The 13,440-nt window shown below is 36.5% G+C and overlaps 1 pseudogene; it reads right to left on the bottom strand.

The window, feature by feature from the left end:
* Positions 1 to 113: 113 nt before the first annotated feature.
* On the bottom strand, positions 114 to 12,935 carry LOC107850758 (annotated as a pseudogene).
* Between the last annotated feature and the right edge of the window lie 505 nt (positions 12,936 to 13,440).

Here is a 13,440-nt window from a genome sequence, read left to right as displayed (position 1 = left end):
AATCCTCCAATTCCAAATAATGTCAAATCACCTTGTGCCTGTTCTAGGAGTCCCCAGTTGTATATAAGAACGAGAAAAAAAAATACAGGTCTCAAGAACACATCAATACATTATTGAGCTAAACAATGAATGTGATAGAACACACAAAGCTTGTTTACTTAATGTTGTGAATGAACTGCAATATACAGGAGAGTGTTGTTAGATAAATCTTTCGAAGAAAAGGAGTTAAAAAAATCAAAAGCAAAGGGCTAATCTGCATATTTGACACATTTAGGAACGATTTTCCTAATCTGATGAAAACTGGATATGGTTAATAACTTAGCAGCTCCTCAACTTCAAGACAATCGAAGCATTTTATTGCCATGGGGCCGTAAAATCATTAGCAATGGTTCCTCCTCGAGAAGTATTCTTGGATGTTCTTTCCAAAAGCTCGTCTCAATTATGTTACAGTGTTCAACAACTACTCTGTCATTACCTGTTGGTTCATCCTGGATTCAAAAGCAAAAGGTAAGAAGTGAACATTCATTTAATCAGTCTGATCTGTACTAGAAGTCAAAAGCAATGGCACTTGCTGCAAATTTGAGACTGGAACATCTGTCGGATGTAAACGAAAACATGCTCGTAATGGGGTTAATTATTACATTAATGACAAGAAACAAAACACTTTATAAGGTAATATTTATGTTGCTTACAAGTGATGCACAACAGATATTTCAAGCAAAAACAGCATTTGATTGAGAGAGAGGGGGGGGGGGGGGGGGGGGGGGGGCGAGAGAGAGGGAGAGAGATTTACTCTGTCCCAGAAAAAAGAAGACCCCATCCGAAACATAATTGGTAATGCACTGTAATCAATGCCAAACTTGGCAAGCAATTCATTTTTTTCTTGAGTTTGAGTACCCTGCAGAACAAAAGGTTTAACGTGGTCATTGAAGTATGGTGTAAACCTGCTTGTGTTTGATCAAAACAGGATGCAGATATACTCTAACGGATCTACTTTATCAAGGTCAAATCAATGTTAACAGTATAAATTAAGGTGCCTAGTGGGATTTCTACAGAATCAAATTATACAAGATTATTCAGTTATGCTGTTATGTGTCACAATCACGTAGATGAGAACTGTTACCGTTAGTGATTGAGGCTTCAGTGCCGTTTCACATAGTATGTTGGCCTATACGTTTAACATAATCTCAACATATAAAAGAAATTAGTAGCTTATCTTTCACCAAGAAGCCTAAGTACTGAGACACGTTATTTCACTAGCTTAGTCAATTTTTCCACATCTTTGTGAAAGTCTCAATTGCTATAACTATCTATATCCTCCAAGAGATATGTAGCTGGAATAGTGCTTAAAACTAAGTGCTTGCTGTGTTCGCCATGTGCTAGGCTCAAATAAGGATATTACACAATCAAGAAGAAGCTTGAAGGAAGAATAGCTAAATGTATTTCCAGTCAGCTTTGTGGCTATCAGAACTATGAGTGAAAATCACACCCTTAAAACACAAAAATGTGTGATGCCAACAAGTATACCAATACTTCAACACTATAGGCTGCAAGACTGTTTTCTTCATCGTGCAGATGGCAACAACACCAACAACATAACAGTGTATTCCCACATGTGGGGTCCGGGAAGAGTAGTGTGTATGCAGACCTCACCCCTACCTTGAGGGTACAGAGGTTGTTTCCAATACACCCTTGGCTCAACGCAAGCATTTCATGGCAGTTTGGAAAGAGAAAATACAAAGGTACAGAAGTAACAGTAAGAACAGCAAAATAATAGGATAATCAAATCACAAGAAACAACAGGTAGTGACATTAATCGAAGAATAAAAAACTAAGAGAGTACTAATGGTATGAAAGGAGAAGCAGATACAGCGCTCCAGACTACAACCAAGTCTAACACACGAAAGTGAAACAATGCTCCACTATCTACTAACCTTCTACACAATCCACGACCTCCATATCCTCCTATCTTAGGTCAAGTCCTTGGTAAGCTGAAGATGTGCCATGTCCTGTCTAATCATCTCTTCCCAATACTCCTTCGGCCTACCTCCCTCTACCTCTCCTCAAACCCATAGCCAACTTCTAGCACCTCCTCACTAGAGCATCCGTACATCTCCTTTTACATGCCTAAACCATCTCAGCATCGCTTCCCTCATCTTGTCCACCATGGAGACCAGTAAACCACTCCCACCTTGTCCCGGATATATTTATTCCTAATTTAGCTCTCCTGATAAGCAAAAAATATGCACCTTAGCATCCTCAATTTCAAGACTTTCATCTTTTGAACATGAGACTACTTGACTGGCAAGGCACTCATTGCAAACAGTAGATAATAATGGACGAAGCAGTTCAGAGTGGTTAAATATGTTATACAACTTATTTTGTTGATTATCGTAGAAGAAGGAACATATCATAGGCAACAAATGGTCTTTTTCAATAGACAATCAGGATTAAAATTTTGAAGTCATCAAGCCACAAAAAAGGGAACAAGGATGTGTCATTTTGAACAATTTATGACACAAATTTAGAAGATTGTTTCTTCAGCATCAATAGTGCGCATGCTTGAAAAAAGGAAAGCTTAAAAACTACTTCCATGCTAGATAGATCAAAAGTAAAGCAAGTGCAGCTTGTATTGGATGCTGAAACCATTTACCTTTTAAATAAACACTGACGTAAACGAGATTATCCAGAAGATTTACGGAGCAAAAAAATCCATAGAATTACACATTATAATAGATAATTCTACTTTATCTAAACAAGAGACCTTCTGCATCAATTAAGGAATTAGATACCACACCTTCAGAGAGCTTTGTGCTTCAGTTTTGCTCTTTACAGACTTAACAAGCAGCCAGAAACAAGTGTTGTATTGATTGTTTATGTGACCTAAAAGTCAAGGTATTAAAATTAGATTGTTAAAATGATACAATTCATTCTTTAGCTCGGCATGAAGAAGAATTGGTCAAAAAAACTCAAATTTCTTCATATAGCTTGATTAATTTGCTTGAAATTCTGTAAAATAACAAATAAATAGGAAGTACTCACAATCAACTTGTCTCCAAAATAAGTAATCTCGAAGAATCTCAGATGATGGACAGCAAACAGATCGGACATCAAAATAAGGTGGTTTTTTAAACTCCTCAGGAAAAAACTCTTTCCACTTCATCACATACATGGAAGAGAAGAGAGATACAATGGCAGACACAATTTTGCTGAAATGATGATCAGAAAAGCAAGTCAATATAATGACATTAAATATAATCGATAAAAGAAGTCGATATTAAAACATAAGGTAAACTAGTTGAGGACGGCCCTCGTTCAGTTGCCAAATAGACTCTACCCTGGAACTCCAACCAATTTAATGAAAAAACTTTAGAAATTGTTGAATGTAAGAGATTTACTAAAAATGAATAAATATTCGAGGGGAAATTCCACCATTCAGACAAGCAAGCATTTTATAGGGCACATTCTGACAAAACTTGCACTGTGCACGAGAAATGAATTTTCAGGAACTTTTTGCATGTTGTTCACAGATAATTGCACTATGTTCTTAAAGGTTGGCAACTGCAGCTGAGTGGCATCAAAATAATCTATATGCACCACCGATTCTAGAAACAAGATTAGGAATGAGATCATTCGAGAGAAGGTGGAAGTGGCTCCGGTGGAAGTCAAGATGCCGGAAGCAAGGTTGAGATGGTTCGGCCATGTGATGAGGAGGTGCTCAGAGGCTCCAGTGAGGAGGTGTGAGAAGCTGGCTAGAGATGGATTTAGGAGAGGTAGCATACGACCGAAAAAAGTATTGGAGAGAGGTGATTAGACATGACATGGAACAACTTCAACTTACCGAGGACATGACCCTAGATAGGACAATGTGGAGGAAGCGGATCAGGGTAGCAGGTTAGGAGGATGATGCGCATCCTTGGTAGTGGTTCTAGTATACAGTGATAGTTTTGTTTTAGGGTGTTGGTGAGGTCTGTTATTTCGAATTGTTCATTTGCAGTCTTACTTGGTGGTTGTTTTGTTTATGTTTTTATTTGCTATGTTACATTAAATATCTATTGTTTCTTGTTCCTTTACCATTTCTATATGAACTATTTTTGTTTTGAGTTGGGGTCTATTGGAAACAGCCTCTCTATCTCACCTCTGAGGTAGTGATATGGACTGCGTACACTTACCCTGCCCAGCCTATGTGGGAATAATACTGGGTATGTTGTTCTTGTAGCTAAACACTACACTTAGCAAAGAACACAAGAAAGGTGATGAAAGAGTTACCTTGACCACCTCTGATACAATAGAGAATCTTTCTTCAAAACAAAGCTGAAAGAAAAATTTAATCTCTTAAGATAAAAGATAATAGGAAAAGGTATGTTAGAAGATAATAAAAGAAGTTAAACAAACTACAACCTGTATTCATCGCTCACTCCATACGCAAAAATAATATCCTTAAACATCTCCAGCAAAGAAACCGCACAAGAGTTCATGAGTTTCAGTGCCTGCTCATCATTGTGCTTCTGAAAGCCATTATCTTCACAAAACCTACAGTGGATCCCGTTGAGATCATGAAACCAGCAACATGCTCAATATTTGACATGACTTTATACTTGTGAATTATATATTATATATACATAGATTACATATGTACACACACACACTCAATCGTGTATGGTATATATTACAGCCATGATCTTGTGTCTGACATTTTTTGCAGCCCAGAATGTTTTGAACAACTTCACTGTTATTTCCAGGACATAATAGAAAATCAACTTTGGAAATGATTGGAGTTTCTTCTTTAATCCAGAGATAGAAATCGACAGACTTGATTAAAAAAAAAGGGCAAATAAAAACCCAGCTCCCTTTGAGACATGGATTATATCATCCAGAAAATGCACATTACCTACAAAATTTCGTACTTAACGAGACTAAGAAGCAAGAATACGCCCACAATCATTTTGACATGAAATGTGGGATTTGAAGCAAATACAACAATTCAGTCTAAAGAACATCACAGACAGGAGAAAAGGTATCAACAGGAAAAGGGAAAAAGGAAAAATACAAGGACAATTGCAAACCAACAAAGAATGCTATCAACACATCTTGGTTAGTCAACCAAAAGGTCATGAAAAAGAGTGAAGAGAAGATCAATTGGTAGAAATAAAGGCACAAATTACCTGTGGAAATGACAACCGTCTACCCGGACTACAATCCAAGTAGATAACATCAGGCTGCTTTCAAATTGGAAAGACCTCAAATACTCGGGTTTAATCTTGTTAATCCCTTCAGTGAGCGAGCCAAGTTCCTCAGTAAGGCATGAGTGGTTATTCCAGAACCTTTTTGTTGCTACATTTTCTGAGTGAACTATGATTGCTTTCTTCCTCGGTCTTTTAACAGAAGTGCCATTTTCACGGTATTTCACAATATCGTCCACCTGTGTTAAGATGGATAATATAACTGGACAAATTGGACATGAAGATGCATGACATGAAGTACCCACAAATAGTGTTGAGCAAACTGCATCGCATATACCTTCTCCTTTTCCCTTCCTATCCTATAGGGGTGGGGGTGGGTGTGGGGGTGGGGGTGGGGCTGAGTGGGTTCATGGGTTGAGCACAGAGTTTGTGTCAGTTTTTATGTGACAGTTTTTATGTGATTGAGAAAAGCTGAACATAAAAGGAATATGTCTACTCGTCGCAGAAAGAGTCCTTTAATGCCCATGCCATTTTTATATAAGAGTTACACATAGCTGCTCCATGAAAAAAGAACAACAATAAGATGACCTCACCAAGGCTAAGACTGTGGAGTTCAATTACTACTCCTCTTCCCTTTTTTAGGCGTACCATTTAACTGTGGGGTACCAACAGTTTAATTTCAAGTCAAAGAACCTACTTAATTCTACAAAAGAAATCGTTTCTCTAAAGTTATAAGTTTGTTAACAAAGACAGACGAAAAACAGAACTGTCGGCTCTCTTTCCCTCTCTTGTTCGGAAAGCCATCAAAACCATTTTAAACCATTTCTTCTGCCTCAATTTTTTTATACTTAAAAAGTCTTAAGCCATTCTTCATTATTTTCCTAAACCAATCTTCCAAAACACCAACCACACACATCAATTGTTTCCAAAACAAACAGCGTCTTTCATATTCAAATGCCATTGACATCCAAATGAAAAAAAAAAAGGGATAGTGGCACATGCACCACATGCATATACAGATATATACTCTTCTAGGAGAAGGGATATGAAGGTAGCTACCTTTATCTTGATGGCACAAGACCCTTGACGAAAAATCTGTGGAAGGTCCTTGTGGATACCAAACTGATGAAATAGTAAATCATTTTGTTCCTGCTTTTGTGCTCCCAGCTTTTGTCACAACTATCAAGCCTCAAGTCTAGGGTTCTTTGAGTCCAACCATAATTTGAAAATGACCATATAAATGTCCTTCAAAAATAAGTAGATCCGAAACATATAAAATGTTGTTATCCTGCTATGGCCCCAAACTATTATTGTGAAAAATTAGTGAATACAACCATCATTAAGAATTTCATCTTTGGACCTAAGTCCCAAACCAAGCAAGATGAAAAAGTATGAGGGTAGAAGTTGCGATACAAAGCGACAGACTAAGAGAACCTAAGGTGAAAGAAGATCAAAACAACTCTGGAGGCCATATTCATCTATTGCAATATTATAAAGAGCACACCACATATCTGTGGATGAGAATTGACTGTTGAAAGAATACTAGATAAGGCAGACTCGAATTCCAACGTAAGTGGAGAAAGATTCAAAGATTGGAAAATGCTTTTGTACATTCTAAAGTACAAATAGAGCATCCAAGGGTGTGACCTAGTGGTCAATGAAGTGGGTTGAGAACCATGAGGTCTCAGTTCCAAACCCCAACAGAGACAAAAATACTAGTTGATTTCTTCTCATCTTTCCTAGCTTTGGTGGACAAAGTTAAGTGGTACCTTTTGCTAGTGGGAGGTGGCAAGTATCCCATGGAATTAATTGAGGAGCGGGCAAGCTGGTTCAGACACCACGGTTATCCACCAAAGAAAAGTACAGATAGAGAAAAAGGCTCGTATATCTTGTGATCTTGATCTAAAACTAAGAATACTTAGTCCAATCCAAAATTTGTCCCAAAGTTTATCATTAGTTAGCTTCAAGCTATGTCGTTCATCTAAATGACATATACATACCGAAGAGTAAAATTTGGAAAAATGAGCTTAATGATCTAAAAAACACTTCTCAACATGTGCAGTGCAGGAGTTCAACACATATTTTCAAGGAAACAAACTGTAGACGTGTAACTAATATGATATCGCAGATATGTGTGCAGAGCTATCACTCCTGAAACCATTGCTGGAATCTTTAATATTCCCTCAATTCCTTTTTGTTCGTTCTATACACCCCTTAATAAGTTTCTTACTCCTATAAAACTAAAAGTAATTTTACCAATAGACCCTTAATAAATTTTAAACCTCTTTCCAAATAAATAATGATTACATTTATTAAACAAGGGCATAATAGGAAGATTTTGTTCAAACTATTCTTGAAAGATTAAAGGAGCAAGTATTTAGGAACATAAGCACAACTCAAATGGAGCAAATAAAAAGGAATGGAGGGAGTATTTTTTTTTCTTCACATAATAGCATTTTCTTCTAAGACCTTCTCTAATAAGCATTGTGCTTTATGCATATGAAGTCACTATATTCAGATAATTGCTTACTTTCTGTAGATACTAGCATATAATAACCACCTGTTCCTATACCCGGCAAGTCCCAGTCTGGACCAGGACTGGTCTGGTTCACAGATTGACCCTTTCTTAAGGGCCTGTCCGAGCCAGTTAATTTTGAAGAGTGGTGGGCCCCACACCAACTCATGATTCCTCACCAGTAACCACTATGTGATCTGCTAGCAGGCCAGTTAAGAGGCCAGTCCAAGCTGATACTTTTTTAGTTCGTTCTATTTTTCTTCTTTATATGATTTTAACATAATATTTATGTAATGTAAGCTAAAATTTAAAATTGAAGAACATTGAAGAAAAAATCGTAAAATAAGCAAGTCATATTATTGAGGGAACAATTCAAATTTTTACACTCAAACTAAAGTTAATTACAGCACCTTAAGAATCTCTTTGGCCTCCTTTTCTGACTTTCCAGAAACACCAGCTTCCACAAACAAGTATTGTATTGATTGCTTATATGACCTGTAAGAAGAACCAATATCCTTTAGCATCAGATTTTATCAGAACACTCAACTTCGCCAGTAATCATTAATTGGAAATATTCAATACGAGAACTCACATTCTGTTTGTCTCGATAGAAGATATGCCTGAAGGACCTCCATTGATGCACAGTTGATAACACGTGAATGGAATGATGGAGGCACACTTAACTCCTTTTGAGAAAACTCTTTACATTTGGTTACATATGTAGACGAGAAGAAAGACACAATAATGGATAGTATTTTGCTGCACGTTGAAATTTCTGGTCAGCTAAAAAAATCATGAGAAGCTTCATCTTAAATGAAGAAAAACTAGGATTATTTTTACATCTCTCTCTTTTCTTTGTCTTCTTGACTAAAACAAGAGGGACATTTTTATCTTATAATCCATTTCACTAACCTCCACATAAGTCTCTCAAAAACAAAAACATATTTCTGGTGGTCATCTCAGTGAGAAAACAAATGTGTGGACAGCCAAGATGACCACGCCTTAAGATCGTCCTAGTGAATTCATAAGGAAAGTTTGTGACCAATCCCTATATCCCTAATACAATTTACTATGCATTTCCGCAAGTGCAGACATGGGAGATGTTGTCTGTGATCCATGAATCTCTCATTGGAAACCAGATCCAAGCTCTGCGGCTAGTCTGTGCTCTTTCGAAAGGACGAACACGACTGAAGTGGCTATACATACAAATCTATTTACGGGTTAGCGATTTGGAGCTGACTTTCCTTCCCATTAACAAAATCTCAAAAATGAAAGCAAAAAGAAAAAAGAAAAGAAATATCTAGCCTCTGAAGATGAGATGCGTACACATCAAATAGAGCAGTTAAAACATGCTAAAGAAGGGGACACATCAAAAAGATCTGTTAAAACACGCTAAAGGGGAATCAAAAGATATCACAGACCGGTGTAGAAATGGCGGTTAGCAAAACAGTTGATAAATTATCCAAGAGGCATTGACAAACCAGAACGAAGGAAATCAATAAAGATAAGAGAAATATCAGTAATGAAGGGCCAGCAGATTCTGAAATTCATCTTTAAATGCCTCATGATACTTTCAAGTCAAAGCAAGGTTGGATTATCCAACAGAATCCCTAAGCTTAATTGAATTACCTTCACTGTTAGAGACTGGTTATATAATAGACAGTTACTCAACGCCAAGCAATGTTCAGCCAATTTTAAAATGGCAGGTTGGTGTATTTTCAGGGGGAAAAAAAAGAAAAGCATGCTGAGACGGTGATCCAAAATCAAAGGCAAATTGGACATGACCAAGAAAAATATATGTATGTATATATGTACAGATATATACATATATATGTATATATAGATAAATATGTATATATGTGTGTATGTGTGAGTGTGTACATATACATGTGTGTGTATATATAGATATAGATATCAACAATTATTTTGCTAGGTCATGTCCAATTTGCAAATATATATCTATATACATATAGTAGTTAATAGAAATGATGATTCTAGTTCAATCACATACAAAGTTATCATGCAATCATTCAAAGAATGTTCAAGAAGCGTAAGACCAGCAAAGTAAACTAGTATAGTGTTATTACTACTCAACAAGAGCGAATGCAAGAGCAATGATTTTGTACTATACCAGCAAAATATGAACACAAACAAGACGGTGCATTATTCAAATTACTCATCCTAAAGAGCCAAAAATAATTCTTAATAAACACTAATAACAAATTCTTGAGCTATGAAATTGGTTACAAACCTTGCTCGCCTCTGGTAAAATGTGGTTTCCTTCTTCAAAACGAAACTGCATAAATCGTTGTACCACATTGTCAAACCTTTCAAGGAAGGAAGAAAATGACCACATTGTCTAATAGTAAGAAACGCATCATACCTGTACTCATCACTAAATCCATATGCAAATATAATATCAGAGAAGCTCTCTAATACCTTAATAGCACAAGCATTCATCAAGTTCAAGGATTTTTCATCATTCGACTTCTCAAATCCATGCTTCTCCGAAAAACTAAACATATAGAATCCAAATTAGAAAATCAAATACCCCAAAAACTCATAACTCAATACTTTTTTCTCGAGCAGTAGGGGTTGTTTGGTTCGCAGACTAAGTTATCCCGGAAATATATTCTGGGATTATAACCCTTGGACTAGTTAATCCGCCTGGGAGGTGGAATAAAATAATACCAAGTTGGATGGCAAAAAGTGGATAGCCCAGGATTAAGTTAGGGATTAAATTTATACTTTATTTAGTTGAAGATATAAATTTATCTCGGGATAAACTTATATCTTCAACCAAACAAAAAATAATTTTAATCCCACACTTCATTATCCCATGAACCAAACGACCGAGTATATTCACAATATCTACCAACACCGATTGACAAGAATCAGCACTCTACTTCTGCACCAGCACTTAACCTGAACACAGACATATACTTCAGTAGAATTTTAATTGGAGATCTCTTGAGTTCAACGCCTTTATCTTAATTACAAAGTTAGGCTTCAATTGCAGAGAGATAAAAACACAAGAAATAAAGGCAAAGGCAAACCACAAACATCACATTACCTGCCAAAGTCGCGGCCATCAATTTGAACAACAATGATATTTGGGTACATTACTTCATCTTCCACCTCAAAACATTTTACGTATTCATACTTGCTGTTCGCCATCCCCAAATGCCGCTACAATCTGATTGAAACAAAAGATTGATGTGGAGTTAGAAATGTCATGAAACCTATTTTTCTCATTGGAATTGCAACAAACCTATGTGGTGAACCTAGTTTGCAAGACCTTATCGGCCCATTCAGTGACCTCTCTTTTCAAAAGTTTCAAGTTGTCTATTTTTTTTGACATGCTCAAGTCTAAATTCTATTTCGAATTTAAAACTATATTAACAAGTCCATTAAAATCACACTGGAAAGCATAAATAGGCAAAGGATTGCATTTGAAGGTCAATAAACAAAATGCTCTCCACCATGGAAAAGACACAAGGAAGACTCATCAGCCCAACAAAATGAACTAGGAGGAGAAGAGACAAGACAAGGTTGCAGCTGATGGCAGCAGCAACAAGAGCTAGAAAAGGTACAGGAGTTGACTAGGTAGGGCTGTAGGGTTGGGTGGATGTGAGAGATGACATGGCTAAGAAGTAAGAATGATAAACTTCGGGTAGTAGATAAAGGTGAGTTCGATATTTGAAGAAGTGAGAGCACCCCTCGATTTAAGGTGGATTTACCATACAATGAAAGAAACAATGAGAAATCAAGTTGAAACTGAGCATCAACTGAGGGACAAAAAACTGATTTCTAAAGATAACCACCATGACTATGTCGCCAATGAGATTAACCGTGTAGACAAATGGTCTTTACCTTCCCCTATTGACCAAAGACATTACGGAGTTGCTCTTGATGCAACAATTAAAAACTATCAACCAAATGCCAAGGTAATTATGAAGGGGAAGGTGACACTGCCTTACTTGGAAGCAGCTCGGGTTCACCAAACACTAAAATGATTACCAATAATGATGAGGTTAAGGAGAGGAGGGGCGCATGAACTTGAGATGTAGGTTTCTACCACGGCTATAAATAGTAAAAGTCATTTCAAAGGCCAAGGACCCTCACCTTCAAGTCTCTTTCGCATCTCAATTTTGTTTCGATTGAATTCAATCTATATTACATCCATACTTAGGTTTAACTCAATTCCAATTTAATTCAATAATAAAATAAGAAATTCTATAACAATGCTTGTCGATTCAATATAAATCAATCAAAATTATGATTCTCCAATTTATGTTACCTTCTCAAAAAAATTACGATTCTACAATTCAATATAGTACGATGATAACCAATATTTGATGAAAATCATGATTATTCAACCACTGTTTGGCAAAAGTATCATTCACTATCGCACCGAGTTTTATCCATAATTCTCACTCTGTAGGAAAATCACGCCCCTCTATCACCCACACACAAGCCATTAAAAACTCTACAATGCCTTCCAAAACTTAAGACATCAGTCTACAATATCCAAAACCATGTAGACAAACATGAATTCTTTAAAGCAAAACTGCAAACAGTTAATTTGTTCATGGAGCAATAAAAGAAGATAGCAGTTAGCGAACTAAGTACATGACCATTAGCGGTACACATAGATATCAAGTTCCTTTGGCATTGTAAGTAAGCAGCAAATTATTTTTAAGCAATGAACAAACATTAGCACCAGAGTGCAAATGAATTACTTCCAGAGATACAACCGCGAGAACTAAAGAGCTACTTTTGTTCATAGTGATTAGGGAACCAACTGTCGTTCAACTAATTATAAACTTCCCTGTGCTATTTTAATCTTCTATTAACCAACAGAAGCGCGAACCTTGTTGCAAAAGTAGAGTATTGCTAGTATATACAGTCAAACCAATCAAGAAGAATGTTACTGAAGGACAACAAACAAGACAATCTATCTAAACATTGTTTTAACAGTGCATTACAATACAATACAATATAAAACTGTGGGGACACTTGGCCATGAAAATGTTGTGCTTTCTCCCGGAGTTGAAATCCGGAAACCACGCTTGGCCATAAAATTCCGGAAAATCTGGAATTCCTTTCAGGAATTTGAATAGCATCAAAAAGCTATTCTCACTTTTTTCGCTCCAAATTATTCACAAAATCCAAAACAAGACCAATTTGTATTCATGGCCAAACACAACTCCAATTTTCAAATATTATTTTTCACTTTGAAAAAAACTACATTTTTTCAAATACTCACAATTTTCATGGACAAACACTCCGCATGTGGAACAACAATCCAAAAAGGCGCACCTCCCACCCTCTACTCTCCACCACTCACGACTCCAGGTGGGAGCCACTAAAATTACACTGTTTATACATAGTTAAAATTACTTTTCATATGTATAGAGAGAGAGAATGTTTAACCCCCCCTTTGGTATGTTTGCGTATCAACTTTTCATATATTGAACACTGTTAGTGAGAGTAGTGACTCCGCCATTGACAATGAAAATATAAAATAAAAAAAACCATAACAAATTCAAAGATAACAATAATAGTAGTAGTAGAATCCATGTCATGTAGCTCAACTTTAAACTAGCGCACACACTATTTAGCTGATTTGTTATACCAAATACATTCAAAAGTAAACATAGTTTCAGGCAGGGTGGAGCTGCACTTTGCCGAGGGTTAGGGTTAAAATTATTTTTTTTCACGTATATAAAGTAGAGGTTA

The sequence above is a fragment of the Capsicum annuum genome, chromosome 12 (assembly GCF_002878395.1).
Source record: "Capsicum annuum cultivar UCD-10X-F1 chromosome 12, UCD10Xv1.1, whole genome shotgun sequence".
Taxonomy (NCBI): domain Eukaryota; kingdom Viridiplantae; phylum Streptophyta; class Magnoliopsida; order Solanales; family Solanaceae; genus Capsicum; species Capsicum annuum.
This window is presented reverse-complemented; position numbering and strand designations above follow the sequence as displayed.